The following is a 12,461-nucleotide window of genomic DNA, read 5'->3' as shown; positions in this document are numbered from 1 at the left end:
TGGGTAAATTTGGAATTTACAAATAGAGTCAAAGAAGTCAAGGCAAGAGAAAAACATAGCCCCACCCTTTCATTAGATTTTATTCTAGAGATTAAGGCTCCTAAACCAAAATCACAAAATCTCAACCCATTCACTGTTGACTGATTGCCTTCTTTGGACCATGCTGCAGACATCACAGCAGCAATAAACATGGCAGGCAAATGCGTCAACCCTTGGGGAACTTTAACTTGTTTTCTGCTGTTGTAGTGAGATCAAGTGTGTGTGATTCAATGAGACGGGACATGTGAAACTTCCCTGTACCCCTCAAGCCCAGCACAGAGCCTCATCCAGAGTAGATGCTCAATGACGACACCTTATAAAACAACAAATAATAGCCAAGACCTCTCCTAAGTCTGCTGAGGAGTAGCCACATGGCTTCTTAAAAGTCAGAGGCCATTTGCTATTAAAGAAAGCCGTGAGCTTTGCGCAGTGGCAGTATCGTAGCCAATGAGGTTTCTCCGAGGTGCGATTATTGCTAATAGAAAGCCATGGATGGTCCTGGAGACCGGAGCCATCAAAACCCTTGTTCTTGTGCGGAAAAGAAGGCAAACCAGGGACCGAACTTGGATTTTGAAGATGACTCACCACCAAAATCCCAGGTCTTGATGACAGGTTAAATCTTGTAAAACTTTAATTTGGCGAAGAAGTTGGCTGCTGTATTACTCTGTCACATGTCTTGGGAGAGGTCCAGTTTCTGTCACCCTAGCATTAACTGAAAAGCGGGATGAAATATGAAGACATTTTGCAGTTTATAAGAGAAAAGCACCAGGGAGTTTTAACAATTTGGAGAAGTATCATCCTAAAATTGGACTCTAATGGTCGCTGAAACCACTGCTGCATTCAGTAAAACTGGGTTGCCTAAAGCTACTGCCATGGAGAATCTAAAACAAGACATAGTTTAAGAGGCACGAATCAGTCACATAGAGGCTTGATGCACAATATGTCCAATGAAGCTTCCACCGGAGAACTGAAAAGCAGTATCTCAGCAGAATTGCAACTTCTGATTTTAGGTTCTTGTCAATCTATTCTAATTCTTAGCAAAAGATTCTTGCTGTTCAGCCTCAGAAACACTTTTATCTTAGTTGACTTTCCTGAAATCATGCTGTATTGAGCTATGATTCTTACTCAAATGTAGTTCCTATGTCAGAATCTCATCAATGAGAGATTTCGCAAGATTGCGTGCCAAAATATCCAGTACCACGCTTGCATATTTTTACTTCAAACAGAATTAACATTGCATCTTAGACACAGCATGGTTTACCCTGCTAGTCATCTCAAACACTGAAGACGGTGACTGTACTACATGATTATTTACCTGCTCAGCTCAGGTTCCCATTTTTCACATTCACATCAAGACAAATCAGCACTGGCAAAACCACTGCTTTTATTGGGTATATCAAGTGTTAACAGATCCTTCAATGTGTTTCTCAAAATCTCTGTTGGCCTATGGTAAAGAAAAATAAAATCTATTTTGAAAACTCACAGAGCTCTAGTTAAAGGTTCATTTAATGCCACCTATATGTCTTTAATGTCTTTAGACAGAAAAAAAAAAAAAGCTTTACAGTTCAATTAATGTTTCCCCTTTGGGTGCAATTTAACAGAGAGGGCTTCAGAAAAAGAATGAAAGAGGGCTATTAAACACATTTCTTATATAAAGATACTTGTTCTTATGCAGGACATATAGAATAGGCCTTTTTTTTGTAGCAAATATTTTAAACAAGAGATATTTTGTTATGTGATGCTTTTTTAGCTGCAGCTAAAACAATTTTTAGTCGTGGAAATTCTGAAAGGCTTGTCATTTCTTTTATTATACTTACTAGAATATGATTACTTTTGTTGAAGGACAATATTTTCCCCTCTTTTCCTTACCCTGTGGCCCCCAAAAATGTTTCTGCTAATGATATAAGCAGATTTCTAATACTTTATCTGCTTTTAATCTATGAAAATTGATATTTGGATACTTCATAATTATCTTCATTATGTCACTTGATAAAATAGTGATATGTATTAATGTTAGTTCGACCATATATTTATACTGCCTGGGAATAGGTGGCTGCAATTGTGTGGCGAGCATAATTTGGCAGTGTTCACTAGCTTGCAAAAACCTACTGCAAGAGCTTAAACATCTACATGAACACTGATATGAAAAAAGCATGTAAGCCTGACCATAGCTTCTAGTTCCTAGATGGACCTGGCTGTGTTTTTCAGGCCCCAATCTGCAGGGAGCCCCTTCAATCTCATCAGCTGAGTGGGCAGAATAAAGACATCATGCCTGCACATGCTCAGCATTGTGCCCAGCATGGTCAGGGATTGATAAAAACACTTGTGTATTCTATTTTTATTATCATCACCACCATTATAATCATTACTGAGAGATGCATCCGTAGAGACATCATGTCAGAGAGAAGCAGAGGAACCCAGAAGGCAGCAATGAAACTAACATTCAGAAGCAACACAGGTGATGGGGCAGCCCAGAAAGCTGAAGACAGAAACCATTTCGGAGAATTAGCTGCAAAAGAAGTAGGGAACAGGCATGAGAAGGGTCAGTTCTTTCTGGAGCTAACTCAGTGAACACGCCAGAGCCTGTGGGAGCATACATTTTTGCATCAGTTTCCTCATTGATAAATTGGAAGAAAGGTACATGGTAGAGAAGGTTACATTAGTCGATATTTGTAACAAGTCAGGGCACATAACAGGCCCTCACTCAAGAGAAGACACTTTTGTTCTCACATCTCCCTTCTTAAATTAAGGAGCATCTGCCCTGTATACAATCTTGCACAAAAATAAATCCACGTAAACAAAATTTCACAGTAACTACAAAAGCCTAATGATCATTAAAAATTCCTGGGAGAAACAGATGACCATTCACTAATTAATTGGGTTTAGATAAATCAAGCACCACTTAAAGAATCATTGCTCCTTAAAGAGGTTAATGCAATGATTGTCACATGGCCAATTTCTAATTTTTCATTTCTCTGGGGAGACCAAAATGATACAATCTTAGTAATAAATTTCTCCCTAAAGTTTCTGAGGACAAACAATTTCCAGCCTCCTCAGACAAAGGTAAGATGAGTCAACAAGCATTACTGTCAACAAGTATGAAATGTAGGCCACCTTTGTGTCTACAACTAACATACTTTGTTAAGGATCAGATGTAGGACAGTGGTTTGTGGAGTGAAAATTAGGTGGGTGTCCACTGGGCAAGACATTGCACAGCACTGCCTGTGCTGGAAAATGCAAAAGAGAATAAGCTGGATAGGAAGACATCAAACCTAAACCTACACGTGTAGAATCACACTCATGCATACAACCCACATTCTTACTGTTTTCCCATTATCAGGAGACATCAAAAAGTAAAAGGTGTCTCATACCTTCCAAACACATTTCCCAGAAATGTCTGTTAACAGGAAGTACATACCCTTCACAGAATTTCTCCCATGTGTAGATAAATATGTATATGCACTATATTGTTCTGTCTTGCTCCTACAAAAATGGGCCAATTCTATACAAACGGTACTACAACTTATCTTTTCCAACTGATTGTGGACACCATCCCATATTAGTACATATAAATCTATCTCATGGTTTGTATTTAGGTTTTTTATTTTTAGTTTTTATATTAAAATAATTTCAGATGTACAAAGTAAGAGTTTAAAAAACTGAGAAATTCCATTTAGCCTTGCAACTTCTCAATTTTGACATCTTATATACACAGTACAATTATTTAACTGTGTCAGGAAATTAACTTTAATACAATACTATTGCCCAATCTAGCGATTTAATACAATACTATTGCTTAGTTGCTTAATCTAGAGACGATATTCAAATTTCATCAGTAACACTTTTTTCCAATGCAGAACGCAGCCCGCAGTCATGCGTTGCAGTTACAGTTGAAGCGTGTCCCTTCGTCTCTTTTAATCTGAACTCATTCCTCAGTCATTCTTTGTCTTTCATTTTTAAAGAGTGCTGATCAGTTGTTTACTAGAACGTCACTCCATTTGTGTTTGCCTGATATTTCCTCCTTGTTAAATTCAGGTTATAGTTCTGTCAAGGATAGCACAGCAGCAATGGCTGATTCCAGGGCTGGAGCAGGCAAAGTGTACACTGAGCCTAGAATATCTTGTGGGGCCAAAAGGTAAGGCAGTGCTCAAAAAACAACAGTAAAATGGCAAAAATACATAGAACCCAACTTGAAGGGCATCCCATTGTAAAATCTAGAAAAATCTGAGCACAAAATGTATTATAGTCATGGGTTATAACCAATATAATGAGAATCCATGAGTCCATATTGATTAAAAAAAAATTGCATTTTTTCAATATAAAAGAAAATATCTTCCTTATAGTAAAATTTTAATTGACAAATGTAGAAGTAATGATGGAAGTAGAAAATCACTGTTTGGCACACACTGTAGTAATAACTGTTTCAGACAAGAATTATCCACGAATGCTAAAATTAGTTTGGTGAAAGTATGATGAGAAACAAGATACTTACATAGGTCCAAAGCATCTCCTGACAAGATACTTATTCATTACACAGAAAAAAAAAATAGAAACTTTACAGTAGAGGAATCTGGCAGACATCACCTTAATCAAGTGATGGAAGTAAACATCATTAGTAATGTGACAAACCAACACCAGGTGCCTCCTGATCTGAGGCACTGAGAAGGACACAGCATCTCACTCTTTATAGTGGCAGCTGAGCATTGTACTGTTGACCAGCTAGGCTGTCTTCAAGGTTCTGATACATTACTAATGCTGTTGAATAAATATCTTTTGAAACTTCCCTCACTATTTCTAGGGTACAGACTCCGAGAAGTGGGATTGCTGGGCCAAAGGGTGCATATGCTCTAAACTTGGAGAAGTCCTGTCCAAATTTCCCTTATCTTTTTATTTTTATTATTATGATTATTATTATGATTATTATTTTTTGAGACAAGGTCTCACTCTGTCACTGAGGCTGGAGTGCAGTGGCGCAATCTCAGCTCACTGCAACCTCTGCCTCCCAGGTTCAAGTGATTCTCCTTCTTCAGCCCCCTGAGTAGCTGGGACTACAGGCGCGCACTACCACATCTGGCTAATTTTTGTATTTTTCGTAGAGACGGGGTTTCACCTTGTTGGCAGCTTGGCCTCGAACTCCTGACCTCAAGTAATCTGCCTGCCTTGGCCTCCCAAAGTGCTGGCATTGCGGGTGTGAGCCACCACACCTGGCCTCGAAACTTCCTTTAGAGCTGTTGGTCCTGTTCATCACCCTCCACCTTTCAGCAGCAGTGTGTGAGAGTACCCACTTTCTTTGCTAGCACTCAGCACTACAAGCCACCAGAATGCTGAAAGCTGGGGCAAAGGAAGCCATATGTGGCTGTGTCAGCAGCTGGGCAGATGCAGGGAGTACAGCAGGAGCCAGACAAACCGAGAGTACTGGATGCATCCGGATGCAGAGGGATGTTCTGAGGTTTAACTAAGTCAGGGCTCCAGGACACGCTGCAGTCAGCAGCAGGTACATGTACAAAAGATAGCAGGGGAAAGACGACAAGACTAGGGCATATCTGTTGGATGCTATTTGAGAGGTTTGCTATTTAGAAATGACCTAAGAGCTTAAACTTGCACCAAGCCCCACCTGGCCCAGTCTCCATCCTTCAGTCACAACTCCTTAAAAGTCTAAGACAGGGGTGTCCAATCTTTTGGCTTCCCTGGGCCATGTTGGAAGAAGAAGAATTGTCTTGGGCCACACATAAAATAAACTAACACTAACGATAGCTGATGAGCTTTAAAAACAAATAACAAAAAAATCTCACAGGCTTGGTCTAAGACAATACAAATGTAGTAGTGAGGTTTCCCAGTCAAACTTATTAGTGATAGTTGCCAACCTTTGTATTGTAACTTTTTTTTTTTTTTTGAGATGGAGTTTTGTTCTTGTTGCCCAGGCTGGAGTGCAATGGTGTGATCTCCGCTCACTGAAACCTCCACCTCCCAGGTTCAAGCGATTCTCCTGCCTCGGCCTCCCGAGTAGCTGGGATTACAGGCATGTGCCACCACGCCCAGCTAATTTTGTATTTTTAGTAGAGACGGGGTTTCTCCATGTTAATCAGGTTGGTCTTGAACTCCCGACCTCAAGTGATCTGCCCTCCTCCACCTCCCAAAGTGCTGGGATTACAGGCGTGAGCCACTGTGCCCAGCCTGTGTTGTATTTTATAATCAATTTCATGTCACTTTATGTGGACTTCGCAACAACATAGAGAAAGGCATTGTTACATTTACAGGTAACAAAGAGTGGAAAATCAGAGAGGGAAAGTAACTTGTTCAGGGCTGCACAGCTGCAAAGTGAGGCAGGTAATTGGTATTTGAAAGGCTACTTCAGTGGTATCTGGAGACTAGCCTATCTCCTGGCCCGGGCTTCTCCCTGTAGCAGGACCACTGTTGTCCTAACGCCACAAATACATTATCTCATTTCATCTCTACAGCCATCTGATGAGATGGGTACTATTGTTAGCTCCATTTTACAAATAGGAAAACGGAGATTGTGCCCAGGGCTTTGCTACCAGTAATGGTTGGGCTCAGGACTCTCTCGGCAGAGAGGGAAGTGAGGGGACAAGGCAGACCCAGCTCAACCCCACCTCCAGGATGAGCAAATGTAGAGAAAGGTGAAGAAGTGCTGGCACCTGGATAAAGCCCTCCCTTCTCCCCCACCCAATAAACCCAGTAAATCCATAGTTCTTGATTACCTACTGTATACAAACTGGCTGGATTACAAGGACCTGCTTTACAGACTAATGTTCATTATAATTCACAAGAGTCAAGGGGATCTTATTGTACAATGAAATACAGTAGTTGGGGCCTGCTGTGGACTGAAAGGTGCCAGCATCCACTCTGCATTCATATGTTAAAGTCCCAACCCCTAAGGTGACTTTATTGGAGATAGAAACCTTATGGAGGTTAGTAAGGTTAAACGAGGTCCTAAGGGTGAAGTCCTAATCTGAAAGGATATGTGTCCTTATAAGAAGAAACACCAGAGAACCCTCTCTGCTCCTACAACCATGTAAGGACACAGAAGAAGGCAACCATCTGCAAGGCAAGAGGAGAGCCCCCACCAGAAACTGAATCAGTTCACACCTTGACCTTGGACTTCCCAGCCTCTAGCACAGTAAGAAAATAAACTAAGCCCTTCATTCTATGATATTTTGTTATAGCAGCCCAAATAGACAAAGACAGGGACCCTTCATAAATCAGACTGGTGGCCTGATTAATTTGTCTTTTGACTATGCCCTCATCAGTCATGTTGGAGAATAGTCCCCCAAATCTATATAAGAACTCACTTATAATTTACACATATACATATGAATGCCTATATTATTATTATAATAACAGGGATGAAAACAAAGACATTTTATAAAAAAGAAATAAACAGGCCAGGTGCAATGGCGCACACCCGTAATCCCAGTACTTTGGGAGGCAGAGGCAAGCAGATATCTTCAAGACCAGCCTGGGCAACATGATGAAATCCTGTCTCTACAAAAAATACAAAAACTAGTCAGGCATGGGAACACATACCTGTAGTCCCAGGTACTTGGGAGGCTGAGGAGAGAGAATCGTTTCAGCCTGGGATGTCTAGGCTACAGTGGGCCATGATCCTGCCACTGTACTCCAGTCTGGACAACAAAGAGAAGGAGAAAAAGGAGAAGGAGAAGGAGAAGGAGAAGGAGGAGAAGGGAGGGCGGGGGAGCAGAGGAGACAGAAGGGGAGGGGAGGGTAAGAGAGGAGAGGAGAAGAGAGGAAGGAAGGAGGGAAAGAAGGAAGGAAGGAAAGAAGGAAGGAAGGAAGAAAGGGAGGGAGGGAGGGAGGGAGGCAGGATAGTCTAACACAGTGAAATCCTGTCTCTACTAAAAAAAAAAAAAAAAAAAAAAAAAAAAAAGGTGTGGTGGTAGGTGCCTGTAGTCCCAGCTACTCGGGAGGCTGAGGCAGGAGAATTACTTGAACCTGCCTGGGAGATGGAGGTTGCAGCAAGCCGAGATTGCACCACTGCACTCCAGCCTGGGCAAAGAGCAGGGCTCCGTCAAAAAAAGAAAGAAAAAAGAAGGGAGGAAGGAAGGAAGGAAGGAAGGAAGGAAGAGGGAGGGAGGGAGGGAGGCAGAGAGGGAGGGAGACAGGGAGGGAGGAAGGAAAAAAAGAAAAGAAAAGGAAAAAAAAAGAAGAGAAAGGAAGTTGCAACATTTTCTCCTTATACTCTGTTGTGGTTTTAACTGTGTCCCCAAAAGTGTTATGTTGAAGTCCTAACTCCCAGAACCTGTGAATGTGCCTTATTTGGAAATTGGGTCTTTGCAGATGTAATCAAGTTATGATGAGGTCATGCTGGTTTAGAGAAGATGCAATTCTAAGAAAAGGGAAATTTGGACACAAACACACAGGAGAGGACACAGGAGGATGGAGGCAGAGACTTGGATGATGCAATGACAAGCCAAAGAGCACCAAGGATGTCCAGCCTCCAGCAGAGGCCAGGAGAGAGAAAGGGAGGATTTTTCTGGGCATCTGCAGGGAGAACACAGCCCTCACAACTCTTTGATTTCAGACTTCTGGCTTCCACAACTATGAGAGAATACATTTCTGTTGTTTTGAGCAGCCTAGTTTGTGGTACTTTGTTATAGCAGCTCTAGGAAACTAATACACACCCTGACCAATCTGCACATCCTACTGAATAAGAAAGAGTAACATGTAAAGCAATGGGAGGAAAATGTCATACAGGTGCAGAGGCCAGATTGGAGAGTAGTGGCTCATCACAATGATCATGCCCATGGATCCCTGGGAACCGAGGTGGGCCCCTGGCCGTGGGGAATCACCCAGGGCGGATGTGAGACTCAGGCACCTGTTGGGGATTATCCAGGTCTTTCACTCATTTATGCATTCAGCAATCAGCAAGGGTTCCTGAGGAATATTGTCAATTAATCACTCAAGTTTCACCCTCAGAAACATAAAGTTCTGGCATCAGAGGGACAGAAAGATTGTTGACGTGCCTGGTCAGGAAGGTGAATTCAGTCGAGCAGGACTGTGCTGGGGAGCTGCTACAGTCTGAATGTTGGTGTTTCCCCAAAGTTCATAGTTGAAATCCTAACCCTCAAGGTGATGGGATTTGGAGGTAGGGGCTTTGGGAGGCGATCCAGTCACGAGTGTGGAGTCCTCATGAATGGGATTAGTGCCTTGACAAAAGAGGCTCCAGAAAGCTTTCTCGCCCCTTCCTCCATGTGAGGACGCGGTAAGAAGACACTGAACCAGGAAGCAGGTTCTCACCAGACACCAAATCTCCCAGCACATTGATCTTGGACTTTTAGCCTTGAGAACTATGAGAAATAAATTTTTGTTGTTTGTAAACCACCCAGTTTATGGGATTTTGTTACAGCAGCCCACATGGATGAACATGGGAGCAAAGGGGAAATCATGGAAGGAGGACTGTTTTCGTTCCATAGGCAAACCTTTCCCACTCTGTGAGTGGCTCAATGTCAACAAGGGAAAACAGATTCCTGATCTGGTGGGGGCCAATGGCGAGTCTGAAAGGGTCACAGGAAGTGTGTCAGCCTCTGCCTTCTGGGACCCTTGGGCAGCTGGGCACCAGTACAGAGGAAACCCCCCAAGAAGCACTCAGCCCACATTTCCCCCCAGCTAGCCTCACTTCCCCCCTCAGCACTGCCCTGGTTTATTTTGACAAGGTTGTTTCCACCCTGCATGGTCACACACCCTTGCAGACACCAGGGAGTCCTGCCCACTCTGGGAACCATTGTTCACTGTGGAAAACCCGAAGCGTCACCTTTATGCACAGCAGGCTGGGAAACAGTGCTGCTGGCGAGCCCCTCAGGAGCAGTCATGGTTGTGGGCAAGCAGCCAAACGGGGTGCAGACAGCACGCAGGGCTTCCTGGCACAGACCTGCAGGTGGGCGGTAGGCGGTGGGGTGGGGGGCAGTGGCAATGCCCTGGGCCTCCAAGTGATGAGCTTGGAAACCTGCTTCAAGTTGAACTGAGCAAAGGATGCAAAGGTAGGAAATACAGAAATACACCTCGCAAGAGAAGAGGAAACATACCAAATGTTTTAACGGGTAGAATTTCAGATAAAAAACAAATCCTGTATTGAACACGGAAAAGGCACAAGGGGGACAATGAGGTCTGGGAGAAGCAGCAGCTGCATGAAGCAAGTACACCCCTTTGGTGATGGGATCTGCTGGTGGAATGATCAGAACTGAGAAGCCTGGAGGACCTTGCAGAGCTCCAGGCTGGGCTGTCATCTCTGATAGTAGCACAACGCAGCTGGTTCCAAGTATGGAATAAACAACAACAACAAAAGCCCTATACACTAAAATCAACTATTGTTATGGGACAAAGTCCTGCTGCCAGGAAAGTATTGCTACGGTGACACTGTCAGGCACAGGAGGCAAATGGGAAGGGGCAAGGCCCTCCGCCCTTCCCACCTGCTGGTTTTCCTTTGAACAACCAGGTCTGGCCACTCTGGGCCTGCAGACTTTCAGGGCCATAATCAGCAGCCACAGACTGGCCATTTCCCCCTTTATACTGGGCCTACACAAGGACCATAGTCAAAACATTTCTCAACAACTGATTTGCTATGCAACCATGGAGGTGCCTGACCATTCAGAGCAGGTGCTGGCCTGATCTCCTGGTTCCTTGCTACCTCTGGTGCTTCCAGTTCTGCACCAAGCCCTCCTGACTGCCCAGGAGGCCCACATCACTTATTTTTATTGCCTGCCTGGCCTCTGCAGACAATTGAGTTTGGGACGCCTGGCTGAGAAGGAAGCCAGGTGGGGGATACTACATGATACGTCAACTGTTTCATCCTCATTCTGTGTGCCTCAGGTCCCAGGAAAGCAGGGACATCCCTGATGGGGCTAACCAAGGGATTCTAGGAGCAGTGTGCAGGGGAAGAGGTTGTATGGAGTGGGAGTGGCATGGGAGGGAAAGGAAAGCAGGAAAGGCTGTCAGTAGGAGGACAGGAGCAGAACAGGACAGTCCAGAAACCAGCAAGGGCACATGAAGCCCAGGGAGAGACACATTCAAAGGCCTGTGAGCATAACACAGAGTCCCGGTTTGCAAACATCTAGGCAGGACACATTTCAGAGTCTCTTTCTACATGCATCTGACTCATCTTGATTTTTGTTGAATGAGGCCACATTGACCATAGGGAAAAGTCCAATGTTCTCAGCCCACTGCTCTTGCCCCACGTGAACTTTCCAACATCTCTGTTCATTACTTTCTTTTGTCAGTCAATGTGGGCAAAAAGAAAACAAGTTTGTTAAAAGTGGATGGGGGCCGAGCGTGGTGACTCACGCCTGTAACCCCAGCACTTCAGGAGGCTGAAGTGGGTGGATCACCTGAGGTCAGGAGGTCGAGACCAGCCTGGCCAACATGGTGAAACCCCGTTTCTACTAAAAATAGAAAAATTAGCCAGGTGTGGTGGTGTGCACCTGTAATCCCAGCTACTCGGGAGGCTGACGCAGGAGGATCGCTTGAACCTGGGAGAGCGAGGTTGCAGTGAGACAAGATCACACCACTGCACTCCAGCTTGGGCGAAAGTGTGAGACTCCATTTCAAAAAAGAAAAAAAATGGGTGAAATGTGGTAATGAATTAGAGTTGGAGACAGCAGTATGAACTCATAGTTAGCTTAACATAGATAAGATGGATACCTGGAGAAATATTTACACATACGTGCATGCACATGGATTCATATACACACATTTATTTATTTATGTATTTATTTATTTTTAAAAATTTTTACAGGGAAAAGTGTAAATGCAGTCCCCCATTACCACAAATTATGCAGTCAAGTCTCCCACATTTGGGGGAATCACAGGGGTCAGCACATCGGGAGTGCAATGGATAAGCCTCACCCTGGGGAAACCACCTTCGTGATCATGGTATCTCCTCTGCCAGGTAAGTATTCATATGTGTTAAAAAAATTGTTCTCCCCATCCTCCCTACACACATATATTTCACTGCTCTGTCAGTTGAGAAGATCTGGAGGAAACAACACCTCAAGCACATCTAGCACCCAGATCTTGGATTCTAAGTCCTTTCTCCAGTAAAATGACAGGGGATCCTTGAAGAAATGGCTGATTCCATAACTGGGGCTGGAAATATACAAGATAAGCCCTAAGCATCTTATAGTGCCAGAAAGTATGGATGCACCAAAAAAAGAGAGAGAGAGAGAGAGGGAGGGAGGGAAGGAACGAAGGAAGGAAGGAAGGAAGGAAGGAAGGAAGGAAGGGGAGGAGGAGGAGAGGAAGGAGGAAAGGAAGGAAGAAAGGAAGGAAGGAAAAGGAAGGTAGGAAAAGAAAGGAAGAAAAGGAAGGAAGGAAGGAGAAAGGAAGGAAAGAAAGAAAGAAGAAAGAAAAGAGGAAGGGAGGGAAGGAAGGAAGGAAAAAAGGAAGAAAAA

The 12,461-nt window shown here is 43.7% G+C and overlaps 1 non-coding gene and 1 pseudogene across 1 annotated transcript; one reads left to right on the top strand and one right to left on the bottom strand.

Moving 5' to 3' along the window:
* The first annotated feature begins 457 nt into the window (after positions 1-457).
* On the top strand, positions 458-530 carry LOC115935745 (uncharacterized; annotated as a pseudogene).
* An 11,273-nt stretch (positions 531-11,803) lies between these two features.
* LOC115935728 (U1 spliceosomal RNA) lies at positions 11,804-11,967 on the bottom strand. Its single transcript, XR_004071343.1, has one exon. It is a non-coding gene; the product is annotated as a U1 spliceosomal RNA (small nuclear RNA).
* Between the last annotated feature and the right edge of the window lie 494 nt (positions 11,968-12,461).

This window comes from Gorilla gorilla, chromosome 7 (genome assembly GCF_029281585.2).
Source record: "Gorilla gorilla gorilla isolate KB3781 chromosome 7, NHGRI_mGorGor1-v2.1_pri, whole genome shotgun sequence".
NCBI lineage: Eukaryota > Metazoa > Chordata > Mammalia > Primates > Hominidae > Gorilla > Gorilla gorilla.
Note: the sequence above shows the minus strand (reverse complement) of the source record. Positions and strands in the feature narration are given on the sequence as shown.